The 17238-nt window shown below is 40.3% G+C and overlaps 1 long non-coding RNA gene across 1 annotated transcript in view; it reads right to left on the reverse strand.

Moving 5' to 3' along the window:
• Positions 1–1079: 1079 nt before the first annotated feature.
• LOC138689461 (uncharacterized) overlaps positions 1080–17238 on the reverse strand; it is a 163193-nt gene continuing 147034 nt past the window's right edge. Inside the window, exon 3 of the long non-coding RNA XR_011328289.1 lies at positions 1080–1168. This is a non-coding gene — a long non-coding RNA (uncharacterized lncRNA). The remainder of the gene's footprint in view (positions 1169–17238) is intronic.

Consider the following 17238-nt stretch of genomic DNA (forward strand, 5'->3'; position numbering starts at 1 on the left):
TGACGCTTCTTTTTTCACTGTGTTCAAACTTTGGTTAAATTAATACTTTACAGTAAAAAAACAGAGCTAATCATATCATTGCTGCATGAGAATAGCTGTGACTGACAACCTTTCTAAAAACACAAGCCCGTGACTCAGTGCACACAACACAATTTGTGAAGGGCAAAATGAAAACTGTCTGGAAAATAACTTCAAAGTAGAAGAGAAAAAGTAATACGCAGGATAAGAGTATAACAGACAGGCAAAAACCTTGCTAAACCCCCAAATATCATCTACTTTCCTGTTACAGATCATTCAGAGGAAAGAAGGCTGGTGCATCCTCACATTCAGGTTTAACTACATTCCTGTCTGTATTTTTACCTTTTAATGCAAATTTGTTTGCCCCACTTTTTCCATGCTGCCTACAGATAAATTACTTGTATTCATAAAGTACTTCTTTTGCATTATCAGAATCAACTGCCTGTCATGGCCTTATGAGCTCCTCTTTCTCGAAACTCTAGGAGTGAGGGCTGGACTTTGGTGTTCAAGACCAGCCTTGGATCTCTGAGTCCAGCCTGAGTATTGCAGGCTTAACATCACATAATCCTTTTCATAAATTTACTTTCTGATTGGGAAACACCTCACACACTATGGCTGCTGCTATAAAGTAATAACAAGTAAATCCAAGGAGTCTTTTGCCTCTTTAAGGGAAAAATATAACAAAAGTTAAATGAGTCCCCTCAATTAAACAATGACTAAAACACATAGTAGCTTCCTTCAGACAAGCCCAAGGCAAAGTTCAGAGAAGTAGCTTGCTTCATCCAAGGGACAAGAAATACTCCTTCACTCCTTACTCATGCCACCAACTCAATCATCAAACCTCTTTCTTTTGCAATGAACAGGAGTTCAGGAGATGGTTGTGGGAAACAAACCTTGATATTGTTTAAGCCGATTTCTATACCAGATATCTGCACTGGGAGCAACAATCGTAAGAGAAAGGGTTAACCTCTTTCCCACCAAGCTTTCAGTAGTGCTTATGCTGATGTTTCTACCACAATACCAAGCAAAATCCATCTCATTACAAAGAAAAGAGATAATCAGCACTTACATTGTCTTCTATCCCTTGCAGGAAAGCTGAAGCAGGTTGAGTCAGAGCCTAGCAGGAAAATCCAAGGTACCTGGGAAGTACCTGAAATAAAATAGATGGAAATTCTCGGGAAGGCAGTTCAGGCTGCTTGCTGCCATCAGGGCCTTCTGGAGCTCCAGAGACTGGGCAGAGGGTGAGTAACAACCAGGTGCATCCTTCGAGAGAAAGTATAGTGATGGAGAGGTTGAGAGCCAGGCATACAATTGATTCAGTGATACTTATCTCTGAGTTCTGGGGATGAATTGTGATTACTAACGGTCCTTTCAATCCTACTCAGCAGGTACAAACGTAAGGCGAGTCAGTTTTATCTCATAGCTGAACAAATAGCTGAAACAGAGAAAAGTACTAAAGACATAGGTCCAAGCGTTCCGACAGTGTATGTAATTGCAGCTATACTGGTTTTAACAGAATTCCACCTATTTACATGAGCTTTTGTGTGTAGGGGTGCTTGTCCAAGTGGTTTTCCATAGTCAGGAGCCTATTAGGCATTCATAGTAATTGCATTTGGTAGCATTGCCGATTCTTAATGCTGCCTGACACTTCCCAGTGATTCCAGTTGCTCTTAATTTTGCCAGATATTACTAATTCAGGCTGGAATTGCTATCCTGGATATGTACCACTTTGTTGAAATTGTCACCAAACCCAGGTACCGCTTCCAAGGATGAAATCAGAGAAAAATACACTGCTTTGCCTCTTTGTTCAATACTTATATATACTTTTTTTTTCCAATATATATTTCTGTTTGGTTTCCCACACCTAATTGCAGTGTTAGACTCTTTCCACTACAGAAATTTTGCAATTTAGCAGAAGGAGAAAAGGAGGGGATGTCCCACTGTTAAGACTGTGGGCCTTGCTGCCCACTGAAGAGGATCATGTATCGATCTGCTCCTTATCAATTCTCCTCACACTGGAAGGAGTCTGTGTCTTATCTTTCCAGTCGGGCTGGGTTCCCTCTCATTTGATCACTGGAGGGAAACCTGAACATGGCCAAGGGGTGGGACAAGAACATCTGGTCCAGGTTTGTTGAGGAGTGTGCAGTAAGGCACATCTCAACAGGAACAGGGTGTCAGGTTATGGCTCTTAGTAAATTATTCATCACCAATGATTCACTAAGCTGTGTTAATCAACAGAAATGACAATATATCTGTAAAAACATCCTTGCGATTGGTTACGTTATTATGTAGGAGCATTCCCCCAGCTTTGTGAAAATGTTCTACAGTTCCTGTATGTTTGACTTCATCTTCAGAGGAAAGGGTAAAAATAGACGGTCTGCTAAAACAGATTTTATTATAAATTATTATTCTATAAAGTAATTGGAGAGATTATTAGAGATGATGATTACTTTGTGATTCTATCTACAGAAATGATACTCAAGGCCTGTCAGCCTGTTTGACGGGACTGCATTTATTCCCTATTTTGGGAACCACCAGTATAGTGGCTGTTTCAAGTCCAGAGGAAGGTAGGCAGACACGTACTCCGCTAGCCATAAAACCAATCTGACCACCTTTTTATTTTGGACCAGAGTGTCAATGGTGTAAATTGACATAGCTCCACTGATGCAAATTTTCAGGCAGATTTGAAAAAGTGCCAGTTCCTGTCCCTTCATTCCAGTGAGGCTGTGCTTACATCCACTGAAGATGTGGCGATTTGCTTTTAAACATGCACGAAGCAGTATTTCCTGGAAATAGTTCCCTTTGACTTTGGGCCTTTCAAACAAAAGTATCCAAAACCCTCAAAAGGTAAAAGAAAACTGAAGGGTTGAAGAAAAATTACTTAATTCAGTGATATTAGAGATAGACATAGTGATAAAAGAAAACTTCCAAAAGGCTTGAGTGGAATTTAAGATAAATACATTAATTAAGATATAGTTCACACAGTAATCTAAAATTTCCTGGAGACTTAATGAGTTTGGAGCCACTAAAGCTGCACTAAGCACAGGAGACATAATCAGAATCAGAACTGACACATAGCTCAAAATCATTCCAATTATCTCTTTCACTTACATTAGCCAGAATAACAGTAAACAGTCAATGGGATATAAGAAGCATAGTCAGGCAACATCAATGGGCAACAGACAAAGGCAGGGTCATACAGTATACTGAGAAGAGAGCTTGACCTTTGGAAGTGAAATATAGGGATTTTAAGCTCCAGTGGAATGTATCAGAATGGCCTTTTTCAACTTAAATGCATAAAAGGTCAAGGGGAGGTCATATTTGGCTTTGGGTTCATCAGCACAGAGCATATCCCAGCCCTTTCTTTATTCATTCTCATTTTAAAAAAGGGGGTTTTCAAACCTCTCTGGCATGGCATAAATATTCATTCTCCAGGGCCAGATTTTCAGTTGGTGTAAAACAGGATAACTGCATCGAAATAAGGAACCTCTGCCAATTTATACCATTTCAGAATCTGGCCATCCTGTTCACATTCTTCTAAGATACAGATATGACAATTTTGAAACTTTTCCTGGAGCAAATGCTTCCAACAATAATGATGCATGTTGAAATTTGAGACTTTGACATTTAAATTGTCTGGGGTTTTCTTTGAAAGGCATGGCAGGAGGTATCCTCCAGAAGAGCCAAGGAGAGAGTAAATACTGCAACAATCTAGTTTACTGTTTCTCTGTGTGTTCACCCTTCAATAGCAGTTTTATGTCTTTTTCAATATACCCACATTCTTTTTAGACAGGAAAGAACTTTTCTGTTCCCTTACAAATTGCTTTGAAAATGGAGAAAGACAAAAAATAAAAGGGCCACTCACAGATGACATTGCCACATTAACACAGCGAGGAGAGACCCAGTAGCCTGCAATAGGACTATGCATCCATAACAGGGCACCATTTTGCCTTTCACACCTAACCAATTACATAGAAACTAGATGAATATAGGGTGATCATCCAAAGTCAAATGAGCGGCCACCCTAATGAAACAAGTATCCACAGTTACTTGAGTATCAGTTAGTCTCCTTTCTGAGGGAAAGGATGAAATCAAGTCTGACATCGTTCAGTGACTATTTCCAAAGGATCACAAATTGTGTGCCTTACTGCCTGAACCCAGGTATTTCACATCCTACTTTTTTAGTGCACTAAGGTAATTTCTAAGATGTTGGTAAAGAAAAAGTGCTTCTCTTTTTTTAGGATAGAGAATCCATTTGAAGAAATAAAATAATATCAAACTTCTGCTGCCCTGGATAACTGTTTTTATCCTAAAATGGATAATAAATAGGAGTTTTTCTTTCTTTTTCTTTTCTTTCTGAAGAGTTTCAGATGACACTATTCAACAATTTTCAGAGACTCTTGGGAAAAACACAGCTCACCCCAGGTGGCATTGGTTTTCATGTGGCATTTCTTAGCCTTTATCCAATTTCACTTCTGCCCCTCAGCATGCAGGACAATCAACACAAAACAGTCAATATTTCTCCATATTGAGAGTCAATTCCAAGGCAGAGAATCTCATTTTATTTTTTATTTTATTTGTCTGTAATATGCTTATCCTTAAATGAACATTTTAGACACAGATTCCAAATTATGCATTCATTGGAAAGATTAACTCTGATTAACAAATTCATGCTAAACAACTGTGTTTAATTGGATTTTTGTAAGTAGCTAAATGTGAATGCTTCTCAGTTCTTCTATCTGGAAAACAAAACAAAATGTAATTTTAAAATATTTAATGAGGAACAAACTCTGTGCTGCTGACCTATCTTCACTGGTGATGTACCCTTCTTCCCCACATTCCCCTGCATGCAAAGTTCCCCTAATCTAGTCCTAATAATGGTTAAAGTTATCTGTCTAATCAAACTAATTAGCACTGGTGAACGGAGACATAATCATAATAGAAAGCAAATGCCAGTTTTACAAAATGAAAATGCCATATGTGCAGTAATTAGTGAACCACAGGCACTTTTTATAAATCATATTTATTAGTTCGTAAACAAATCAAATCCTAAATGAAATGAAAGTTACCATTAACAAACACCAATGAATAAACAGATACAATGACTAGCCCTGCTGCGTGCACTGTGCAAGGAGTTGCGTAAGGGTACCCCCTTCTTCTGAAAGGTCCCCTAGAGGTGGTCAAGGCTTTGTACAGAGTACTTCTGTGTCATCTTGAAGTCACAGCATGGATGTATTAGCTGATCTAGGGAAGCTGCAGTTTGATCATATGGGCTGTTCTTGTCTGGAGACCAGATGGTCATAAATTAGGATATTCAGGTTACATCCATGATGAAAAATGTAGTACTAATAAGTACTCTAATAGTGTTCTACAGCAGACCAGGTTTCACCAGAAATTTAATGTGGATTTTGTCACCTCGCATAAATAATGATATAGTATGAAATATATTTAACGGCAATCCCCACCCCCACCCCCCACCCCCAAAATTGCCAAAACGCATGAACCTCTGCTTGGCCTTAAAACCCAAATCTTCTTCCTTTTACTGATGGTGGTCAGGTCATTCCTTAAAGGTGATTATAACAAAAGACAAAAAAGGATTTGTAATTAGAACATTTTTGCAGGTTATAAATTCTCCTAAAAACTCAGCTTAAAGGAGTTTCGATTACACATTGATCACTTCTTTCTCACTAAGAAACTCAGTATCTGGCTGATAAAACCTAGCCAGCAGAGGCATACTTTCAGCTGGCTTCAGACTGAATATACAAAGGGCTGTTTTACACCTCAGACACACAGCTTAAATATATAGTATTGGAGAGACACACAGCCCAAAGATATAGTATTGGAGGCTCAGACTGAAAAATCTGACTCAATACTCACAGTAAGACTTAGTTAAAATTAAGAAGGTTTGTAATAAATAGCACATATGGGTACATATCTGATCACAATTTTCATGGCTTTCCTCTCCCACAGGAAATACTGGCAGCAGAAAATGATGAAGAGAGATTATATTTGGAGGTAGAAAACCTACTTAATTCCTCCAGCTGTTAAAATAGTCTATAGGCTGAGACCTCTTCTTCAGATTAAGTGCTCTTGGATTTAATATAACCTGGCTATTTTCAAGCTTTGGTCAGAGACCAGCTTTCCTTTCTACAGTTTTGCTTAGAACACTGCAGGACTTGGTGGTTTTGGTTCTTGAACCCTTTTGATCTTGACAAAAGGAGCAGCTTCCACAGCTGTTGCAGATCAGATCAGATCATGAACTCTCCTAAGTCTGCAGATACTCAGATTTGAGTCTTGGCTTAGTCGCATCCTTCTTCCCAGGCGGATGGTGTCACCTGGTGAAGCACTGTTTAGGAACAGCCTGCGCACATTTGTACTCTAAGGTCATGGCATGATATGTGCTCAAATCCCCACCTTTCGAGGTGAGAACACAGTGTGAACTTGGGAAGCAGAAGTACAAACCAACTTTTCTGTAAGTGGTAAATCATACTGTTCCCTTTGGTGCTCATTTTGAAAACGTTAATTAGAATGGGTATTTAATGTGACTCTCCTGTAGTATGTACATGAATAGCTCAAACTAATCTCACCCCGCCCCAGCAATTCCAATGTACGCTGTAACAATGTCTGAAACATTAACAGTGAATTAATTATAATTGTGCAGTGGCGCCTGGCCACTTTGCTTTCTGTCTAGTTTATCTTTATTTTAGACTAAAGAAAGCAACAATGAAAGAACAAACACGCAATAAAATCTGTGCAAGAGATAGAAAGCAGAGTATCCCCATTTTGGTTCCCCTCTTGGCTATACCCCCCATCTGGGTGGGAAGCATGCTTTTTACATTTAAAAGTGCAACACAGAGAAAACAGACCCAAAGCTGCAAGCATGCTGTGCATTTAAATTTGATCCCTTTTTTGTTTGTTTATTTTCCTGTACTTCTTTGGATTGGACAGGAAGCTTAAGCATTGCAATGCAGAAACAAAGGCCATTTTCACTGTATATTTGGTCTGGCCAAGACTAAGAGGTCATACCAATATTGTGAAAAAGCCTGAGCAGGCAGGTTTTTCCCCCAAAAGAGCTGAAATGAATCCACACGATCATCTGAATACTTGCGGATTTTCGAAAATGGAGCATTACCAACCACACATGGTCCAAAATAGCTGCTCAAGATTCCACAAAAAACATGAAATTGCCTTTAAAATTATTATACTTAAAAATAACAATAACACAACAGTTCTCTTCCTTTATTTTCTGTCTTCTGAGCTCCTTGGGCACTTTTATTTATTTACACCTCCAAGCAGAGGCTTTCATGAAATCTCTTGTTTCCAAGACCTGGAGCTGTAGAACCCTTTCCCCGTCTCCATCACAGGCTCTGGGACAAAATCACAAAAGGTTGACTACTGCAAAGCGCACCAATGCCTCCCAGCCTGGAGTCCTGCGGTTGGCAGAAATGCCACGTGAGGCAGCCCAAAGGGCCTCACACATTTTAGCAATCTGGGGTGGGATTTTTACACTCACTGATATCAGCAGGAGCTAAGGTTAGTCCTAGCAGCGTTGGAAGAACATACTTTAAAAAAACCTTGTTCTCCCTTAAATAGGTGTTTTGAATCTGTTTGTCATGGAGCAGAGAGGTAACAGGAGGGAGAGGAAGGAAGACCTATGATATAGCAGAGAAAAGGAGGTGTGGGGAACCTTTGGGGAGAAAGTAGAAATGAAGGATAAGTCACTTATACAAATACCCACAGGTTCCAGCCAGTCAAGCCCTTTCACAGCACTCAAATGCTATCAACACTCTATTTTACTGTTTCTGGAGAGTAGTTTTAGCCTCACCTTCGTGCAGAAGGTATAAAGCAACCTGGACTCCCACTGGAAGTGCAATTTCAGAAAAAACGACAGGACACCCACCCAGTACTGCAATGCTTCAGGACGACCAGCCCTGTTCCTGCTGAAGACCAAGGGGGATTTCTTAGTGACTAACGTGATCTGGAACAGGGGAGATACCTGACTCTGCAATAGCCTGATGAGTGACTACAAGAGGCAGTGAAAAGACCCCTGTCGGCTTAAATAGCCGTTAACTGTTTAACTAACTAAATGGGCTTTATGGCTGCTTTGCATTAAAGCTGGTAGATATCAGTGATCTGACCCCAGCATTGTAAACAGCAAGACAGAGCTTTAATTTGCTTATTCTTTGAAGACTGGCCTTTTAGCATTCTAATAAAGCAGGAGTCTAATCTACACAGGATAAACTACAGTATGTTTTAAATAATTATACTACATGGTTAAACAGTCATTACTGTAGGAGGACAAAGACCAAAAAGATTACTTCATACTAAATATTTCTCTTAAGTGATGTTGTTTTCTCCTCCTAATTTGGTTTCCTTACAACAAACTTTGCCTTCACAATTATTCCCTTGATTACTGTAAGAGTGCCAACATAATTTAGTATTTGGGGCTGGTACACAGAGCCTGGCAAAAACCTGACTCAAGCAAGTTTTGCTGCAGATTGGAGATTCGGCTTACTGCACAGAAAGCAGTTTTCTATATGAAAACTATTAAAGTATATGAAGAGTAATTAAAAGCATCAATTAAGAATGTGAAATACAAATAATTTTATATTAGCCAGAAAACTTATTCTGACATACTAAAATCAGTGCTTAAAAGAAACTGTGATGTGGGCTGCCTCTTATTCAGAGCTCTAAAATACTGCCAAGTGGTGTCTAAATGTATCATTTGATGCGGTGGTATTTATAGGAAAAGAATTTATTCTTACAATTTAAATTAGTGTAATACACCGTCACTGTGTTCATCTGTATGAAGGTAGCCAGAAGTGCCACTGCTATGCTGGCAGTTAAACTTAATTCTGCAAACAAACTTTTCTTTTTATGTGTGTGGAAAAGACACAACCTGACATACTCTACACTCCAGCTTTCCTGTGCCAGAAAAAAGGGCAACTGCGCTATCAGTTTCCCCCATGCTTTGTCACATTTTCCTGAATTCATTTTTACTGTGAAAGAGTAACCGTTTAACTGATATTTCATTTTAAAGTTAATCTGTGAGAATTATGAATACATATAATGGCTTGTGCTGGTTTTGGCTGGGATAGACTTAATTTTCTTTATAGTAGCTAGTATGGGGCCATGTTTGGGATTTGGGCTGAAAACAGTGTTGATAACACAGGGATGTTTTCGCTACTGCTGAGCAGTGCTTACACAGAGCTGAGGCCTTTTCTGCTTCTCTCCCCATCCCACCAGCGAGCAGGCTGGGGGGGCACAGGGATTTGGGAGGGGACACAGCTGGGACAGCTGACCCCAACTGACCCAAGGGATATTCCAGACCATAGGACATCATGCTCAGCGTATAAAGCTGGGGGAAGAAGGAGGAACAGGGGGATGTTCGGAGCGATGGCATTTGTCTTCCCAAGTAACCATCACGTGTGATGGAGCCCTGCTTTCCTGGAGATGGCTGAACACTGGCCTGCCCATGAGAAGCGGTGAATGAATTCCTTGTTTTGCTTTGCTTGCATGAGCAGCTTTTGCTTTACCTACTAAACTGTCTTTATCTCAACCCATGAGTTTTCTCACTTTTATGTCTCCAATTCTGTCCCACATCCCACCGGGGGGCGGAGTGAGCAAGCAGCTGTGTGGGGCTTAGTTGCCAGCTGGGGTTAAACCACGACATGGCTATATGGCAGAAATTTCCTGTTTTACATACGGTTGTGTAGCTTTTTCCTATGGACAGTCATTCCAGAAGGTTGGACTCCTTCGTTCTTCAGAGTTACTTTCAAAGAACAGCAGAGACACTTCACATTGGTCTTTTGCAGAATGCAAAAAAAGCAGTTACTCACCATCTCATGCGCAATTGCTCAAAAAGGTTATGGATGAGATTTTTATGGAAAACAAGTGTTAGAAGAAACTTCAGTCAAACCAACGTTGCTGTTGCTTGAGAAGTTGCTGCTATTAGTCTCTAAAATCTGCTGCTGCATGTCAAGATGTTATCTACTTGTCACATTGCTGGCACTGACACACAATCCTGGGGAGGACGATGCACAAAAGACAATTCTGGATCACTTCATGCCAAAATGAGAATAACCTCTCTTAGCATGTGTGCACACACACATGCAGCATTGAGAGACAAAGAGAGACCTGCTGTTGGAAAAAGCAGGACACCAGTTGCCTTCTGGCACTCACCCTTTGCTAAGGTTCTGCTCAACAAATAAGTACTCTTCTGCTTGTCTTTGAAAACAAAGAATTCACAAAAACTGTAGAGAAATTCCATGCGGGGACGGACGACAGGACACCAATATGATGATCAAAGTCGCCAGTTTATTGAGCATAGCTGATCATTCTTATACAATTCTCTAAGTTCCTTAAAAGCTTTGATTGGTTGCTGCATGCAAGCATATAGTGTCCACGCGCACAAGCATAAAATATGATTGGTTATATCGACACTGTACATGCGCATAAACATAAGATATAATTGGTTATACTAACTCTTTACACGCGCATAAACATAGGACATAATTAGTTATATTAACTAAAACATGCGAAACTTGTCTCAGTCTAATTGGTCAAGATAAACTGCCGAATTGAGGTTCTTTGTGCCAAGTTCCCTTTATCGTGGAATGCGCACCTGTGTTCTTCTAATTGGCATCTTTCTTTTTTTGTCTTCTTGTTTATTCTGTTCAAGGCCTTCTAAAGGCATCTGGAATGCTCTTGTGACTGTTAGCTAAATATGTGTCCACAAAAAACAAAGAATTCTTTAATGGAAATGATGCAGAACAAAAATGGTGGTTTTTTTTTTGGTAACACCCTCCACCTGTACCGAAAGACAAAATGGCAGTAGCTTTATATACGTACCAAAAGAGGAAGGTTACAATACAAAAAATGGGTTCACTGAAGGATTGGTCCTGCAACATATGACATCACATCCATGGAATGGTTTAAGGATTTATTATCAACCCACACATAAAAGGGACAGTGAAACTTTCCCTTAAGTTGTTAACAGTTGATGTTTCTCAGCGTAAGTTTCTGGGGCCTCATGAATTAAGAAATTACTCAAGGAGAAAATATATGCAAATTATTCTCTCATATTGATGTGGGAGAACAAACTTTGGGGACTGTGTACCTCACCTGTGGATGTTTAATACTATAGAAGAAAGGAAAAAGAAGAAGTATCATGTCTGCTTTTTAAGATAAATGTAAAATTTTTCAAGAGCAAGAAGATGACACATAGCTCTGTGGTCCAATCTAGTAACTGCATGATGACATCTTGTCTCAAGAAGACCTTGGGAACAGACTGAGGTTCAAAAGGCAGATTATTCTTCAGACCTTTTCAGGAAGACATCAACACACACATTCCCTTGCCACGTGTTATGCTCTGCCCTCCATCCACAGTCAATTCAGAAGCTCAGGCCAATGCAGGAGCTCTTGCCTGGGAGTGCAACTTCTCAGATGCCAGATAAAACACAATAAGCAGGAGCAAGCAGCTGGTATGTACTCGTTGGTGACATGTTGCATCCAAGCAGGGGCGTGAAAAGAGGAATTAGGGATAAGAATGGCCTGGGAAAAAGACTGTGTTCTTCAGCAACTCCAGCAGAACTGAGGAGTACAGCTGACTCAGAATATTATATTTTGGGCAGCAAGAGATTTTGGGTCTTCACCAAACAAAAGAAATATTCCATTGCATCCAGCCAGACCAACAATTTCATGTGAGTTACAGCAAACACATCCTGAAAAGCCAGTTGGATAGTTTCAATTCAAGTACACTGCAACATGCTTTTTTATAGCTCACTTTCCCTCTGCACCTACCTATGCAGGTAGGCACCTATATATACACCTCATTTTTTACTACATGATCATGCTTGCCTTGAAAAGCCTTATTCTCACGTGCTGAGTTTAACCCTTTACAACTACTACTGTAGCTGTGTGACAAGATGTTGTTGGAAGAAAATGGTGCTATAAAAGTAGACGGTTTATCCCTTTGCTAGCTCATCAAGGGACCAATCCAAATTGTGAACCCACGTCCCAACCTACCCTTACTCAAAGTGTTGTAGCAGCAGGCAAAGTCCTCATCTACTTCCCTTGCCAATCACAGTCAATTGTATTAAAATATGTTTTGGAAACACATATGCTGCATCATCTGAAGAACAGCAGTCTCGGCTCACTTGTATTTTTAAGCAAGATATGATGGTAAATCTTCCATCCAGAAGAGTAATGTGTTAACCCACCGTGCCACCTAATCCCTAAGAGTCTCATTTTGATTGTACAAAAATAATTTAGGGACCTAACAGTTTAAAACTGTCTTTTCTGGTGCCTAAGTGCTTCATTTTAATAGATATTAGCTGTTAAAGATACTCATTTTAACAATGACATTTACAGCTTTAACCAGTCTATCATAGAGCACAAGTGCATCACTTAGCAGGATAGTACTGTTTAAAAAATAATCTACCTGCTTTAATGCATATTGGAGTATATTAGTTGATGTCGAATGAGGTCATTTTAACCCTTCAGCTTTTTTCAGGAGCATGAATACATTTCAGAGCCTTTTAGTTCAACATCAAACTAAAAGATTTTTCCACACAATCCTAATATTCACTTATGTGTCCCCTTCCATTTAAATTCCTTTCCATTATTTCCTTTCAATTAATTAAGCCTCACAACATCACCGCAAAGTGTTTAAGAGCTATCATCCCGTTTGGGGTTGCAGGCCTAATCCAGCATCGTAAACCTTCTGAGAGATCCCAGATGTACAGATTCCTGCATATCTGTAACCACAGCCCTACCCTTCTTTTGAAACAAAATCATGAGACAGCGGATAATGAAGAAAATGTCAATAGGCTGTATAAACATGCACTGGAAATCTAAGAAGCTGATTCCTCCTTTGTTGCTAAACGCAGAAGAACTGCCATGCTAGATCAAACAGCAAATCCAATTAACACAGTATCTCCTCTCTCATAGTGGCCAACTCTTAGGAAAGAATGTGAGAATTACGTTACGCCATCTCAGCTTCTCAAAAACCAAAAATTTAAACACCTTCCTGAGCCAGACCTTGTATCCAGACCACCTTTAAAGAACCCTGCAGCCTTTTCTGGTCTATCTCTATTTCTGCTCAACGCGGAGGGTTAGGAAATGAAATGAGGGTATGGCTCCCTGAGCAAGGTAGAGCCTTGGCCCTACACAGAAGTGACTACTGTCCGTCAGCTGACCAGAGGTCATCTGCTGGCTCTGTAGCATCCATAGGGATTGATACATCTCTCTGGGAGCAACTGGTGGAAGGTATTGCGCTTCTGCGCGAGGCTGCATCTCTCCATTTCCCACTGAATTCTTGCAGGTGGGGGAGCTGCTGCCATCCCCAGCAGCAGAAGTCCAGCCCAGTGGAAGACTCCAAGGAAGCTTGTGGAAGCTGGAAGGTTGTCCTCGCACAAAAGCCCAATGCCACCCATGAAGGTTGCTGTTGAGCTGCTGACTGAAGGCATCTCACATGACTCCAAAGCAGTGGAGCTCACTGCTATTTGCAGACACAGTCAGGCAGCCATCTGCCAATAATGTGTCCGTATGGGCCTGTCTGAAATAAGGAAGGGGCAGCACGCAGGGCCGCATGTGCTCCACTGACTTCTAGTTGCATCCCTTTGAGATGGGCGATGAAAACTACAGAGACCTCCTGAAACTTGGGCATGCCACCAATTTACGCATTGAAATAAATATTTTCTTTTCTGTTTTCTACTCTTTGCTTAATAATTCTTAAGATTCTTCTTGCTTTCCCAGCTGCTGCTGAGCAATAAGTAGCTATTTTTAGAGAGCTAATCACTGTGACTCCACAATATTTCTTCTGAGTTGTAAAAACTCATTTGCCCTTGCTTAATCTTATGCGGTTGGCTGTGTAGATATTGTCAGGGCTCTTATTTTCCAGTGGGCATTACTTTGACCATATTGCCATTTCAGTTATCCAGTAATGGGAATGCCACAGTCATTAGGTAATGGGACATCCTTCCACTACTGTATATTTGACTCTCTTGCTATATGTTCATGCTCTAGAGATTTGAGTGATCATGGTGTTCAGATTTCACTGCATTGTTTAGGACCTGGGAGAAAGAGAGCTCGCTGGAAGGGGGATATTCTTTGTAGATGTAAATTTTGATAAAGTTGTCCGCACTTTTTTAATATCGCATGTCATGTCTGATCTACCTTATGAGGAACACAGCGTAAACAGTGATTTAAATACAGGTGTCTGAAAACTGTTAGATTAATAGTTAAAACCACTCTTCTATCAGTCTGTCTAGCACATTGAGTTTTTTCAGAGGTTATCACACTTTTGCAGGAGAGCAACAGAAAGTAAGCAGGACCACAGAGCACATCAGATATATTATTGCTTAGTAACTAGAGGTTAATAAAGCCATTTTCCAGATACAGAATTAAAAAGAGATTAAAAAGTCATCTTCTCATCCTGAAAATGATGTAACACTGTGCACAAAATTCAAGGTTTGACACAAGGGTACAACACCACATGAAAAGATAATTTGTCAGGCCCAGTTCAGGAAAGAGTTTCTTGTTGTAGGAGTACATGCTTCACTTTATCACTTGCTAAAGCATCTCTGCTTTTCTGAATAGCAATAGATTTAAGCGTCTGATGTAGTCTTCTGAATGACAAGTTATAATGCCAATTAAGTTCAATACACTGAGTCTAAGGCTACTTACTTGAAACAAGATACCGATACATTTGCATACAATAAATGACAGGTTGAGCATCTGCAGAGTAAAATGCTGGCCTGCTGATAGGATGCAATTAAGACAAGAAGAACTTGGGGATACTTTTTCCTTCAGCAGACCATGCAAAACTAAACAGGAAATGGGCTCAGATTCCCACCAGAAAGCTGAGTATAGCACCAGCTAGCATAGCCATTAGTATTCACAGGGTTTTAGCAAGCTTAGAGCTCTCTGTAAGAGGTCCTGGGCAGCCATGGGTGGAGCTGGATAAAAGAGGTAGTGTCCTCCTATGGAGCACAAAAGTGTTGCTCATAGGAGCCACTGTTCCCTTTGTGAACTGGGAAAAAATCACCCAAATGGGTCATGTAGGACAACAACAAACCTATGGACAAAATCATGCAAACAAATGGAAAATTAAAACACCCTATGCAATGTACCATCACAGAGCTCTGTGCGCGTGTGTGTTTGTGAATACATTGTGTTCGAAGTTCTGAGGAATAGATAAAAAATTTGTTAGATAAATAAAACCAGGATATAATTAAAAGAACTTTGTACTATCAAAAATAGCATGTGCTACAAAAATACCTGGGAGATCACTCCAGGTGTATTAACTATCGACAAACTGCCTGAAGTGCCAGCTTTTGGGTTAATAACTTTGCACAGGATACAGAGTGTGATGGTTGGGTTGTTGTCCTAAGGAGTTGGTACCAGGCAATACACTTTGAATTTCCCTGTACTTCATCAGGGCAAGATGTGAAAAACAAAGCACATCCTAAGACTGACGTCTCAGAGGGTTTCTGAAGTGTTTATGTTCAGGCTACACGATTTCCACCCACGTATGAGAAGGAATGTCCAGGGTACACACTTGACAAACGTAACCGTCTCGACAGCCTGTAACACGTCACAAAACAGAAGATTTAAAGTGAACATGAGACTGTCCAACTTCTACTTTTGTTTCCCATCCGGGTTTTTGCAAGAGAAAGAAAAACAAAAGAGCTGACAACTGACCACAAGGGATGTCCATACATCTCTACTAAGGGAGCAGCATGGTTTCAGGGACAGGCCATTTCACCCATCTAGCCAGCAGACTTGAAATCTCAACCTCACTAATAGTGATTTGGGCTCAATCACTATGCTGTGTTTCTTCTTGTCCCTTGTCTACTTAAGTAACAAGACATTAACACAATGAGACCTCAACCTGCTGATTTTTTTTGTTGAACAATATGAACAAAAGTAATCCATGTGATTCGCCCCCCAAAATCACGTAATGACTTAGTGACTTCACTTCCTTTCACAGGGACTTCTTGCACAGGAAGCAACAGCCACTTGAGATACTTAGCTATACAAATGCATCTCACTCTTGCTAGGACCACTTCCTACCGAAAACATGCCAAGCTCTTTTCTTTTTACAGTTCTCTGGAAGTGAGACCAGGACTGCCTTCCACCATAGTCCTTCAGCTAGTAAACTTTTTGGTGCCAGGATCTTGTAACAGACTTTCTGTGAGCAGAAGCCAGCCAGGTACTTGTGAATCTGCAGCTCAGATCATCAAATTCCTTGACATTAGCATCCACAGTGCTGTTGATTTGTGTCCCTCCAAATATGACACTGAGGTTGCTAATGTGGTCATTCCTGTAGAACTCATATCCAATTAGCTGAAAGAACAGATGTGCTCCTTCTAAAATTTGCATTACCCTTTTCCACCTGTAAGAATAATACTATCAGCTTGCCAATTACTCATGGGGACTTGAGTTTGAACTCCAGACCCAAATCTTTTTACAAGCAGTACGTTTAACGAATCAGTAGTGCACTCTGCAAAAATGCAACTAGACTGGAGTTGGAGAAAACATATGTCTCTGATGTGCACCATTGTGATGTTTTATGTCAGTTTGCATCAGTCAAGCTTGCAGTTTAACTCTGTTTCAGGGGGTTTTTTACATGCATCAAAAGGTTTGTCATTTTTGTGTGATTTAGGTAAAGGTAGGTTAGGTAATAAAATTCTGTGGGCTGGCAAGCACTGAAGCAAACCTCAGCTTTTAGCTTTATGTTCCCAGATGCCTACATTTCCAGTGGGTAGTGTGTCATATGTCTAAAGAAAATGAATGCTAATGAAATAGAAAGTGGTGAAAAGCTGCTATAATGGTAGAAAGTTGCTCAGCTAATAGAAGAGGTTCTGGTAAAGGCAATTGATAGAGCTTTCCCAGAGCTCTAAAAAATAATTATTTAAATATTTGTATGAGCAAAGAGTGGGGAACTAGGAGTGGAAAGGGGGGATCCATCTGTGAGTCTGCTGTATAAGGGATCTTCTGGAGGCTACCTAATGCGTGCTGTCACTGCCTTGTGGGTTCCAGGGGAAAACTCTTCCTCTATTCTTTAGCTCAGAAACCAGCCTGCTGCTGAGACACACTTCTGTATTACGTTAGGGACAGAGTAATGGATTTTGAACTATGTCTCTTCCATGGAAATCCTTCTTTCCCCCCATCTGGAAGGCAAAAGTATTATGTCTGCTTCAGCCCAGAACTGTC

The sequence above is a fragment of the Haliaeetus albicilla genome, chromosome 16 (genome assembly GCF_947461875.1).
Source record: "Haliaeetus albicilla chromosome 16, bHalAlb1.1, whole genome shotgun sequence".
Taxonomy (NCBI): Eukaryota; Metazoa; Chordata; class Aves; order Accipitriformes; family Accipitridae; genus Haliaeetus; species Haliaeetus albicilla.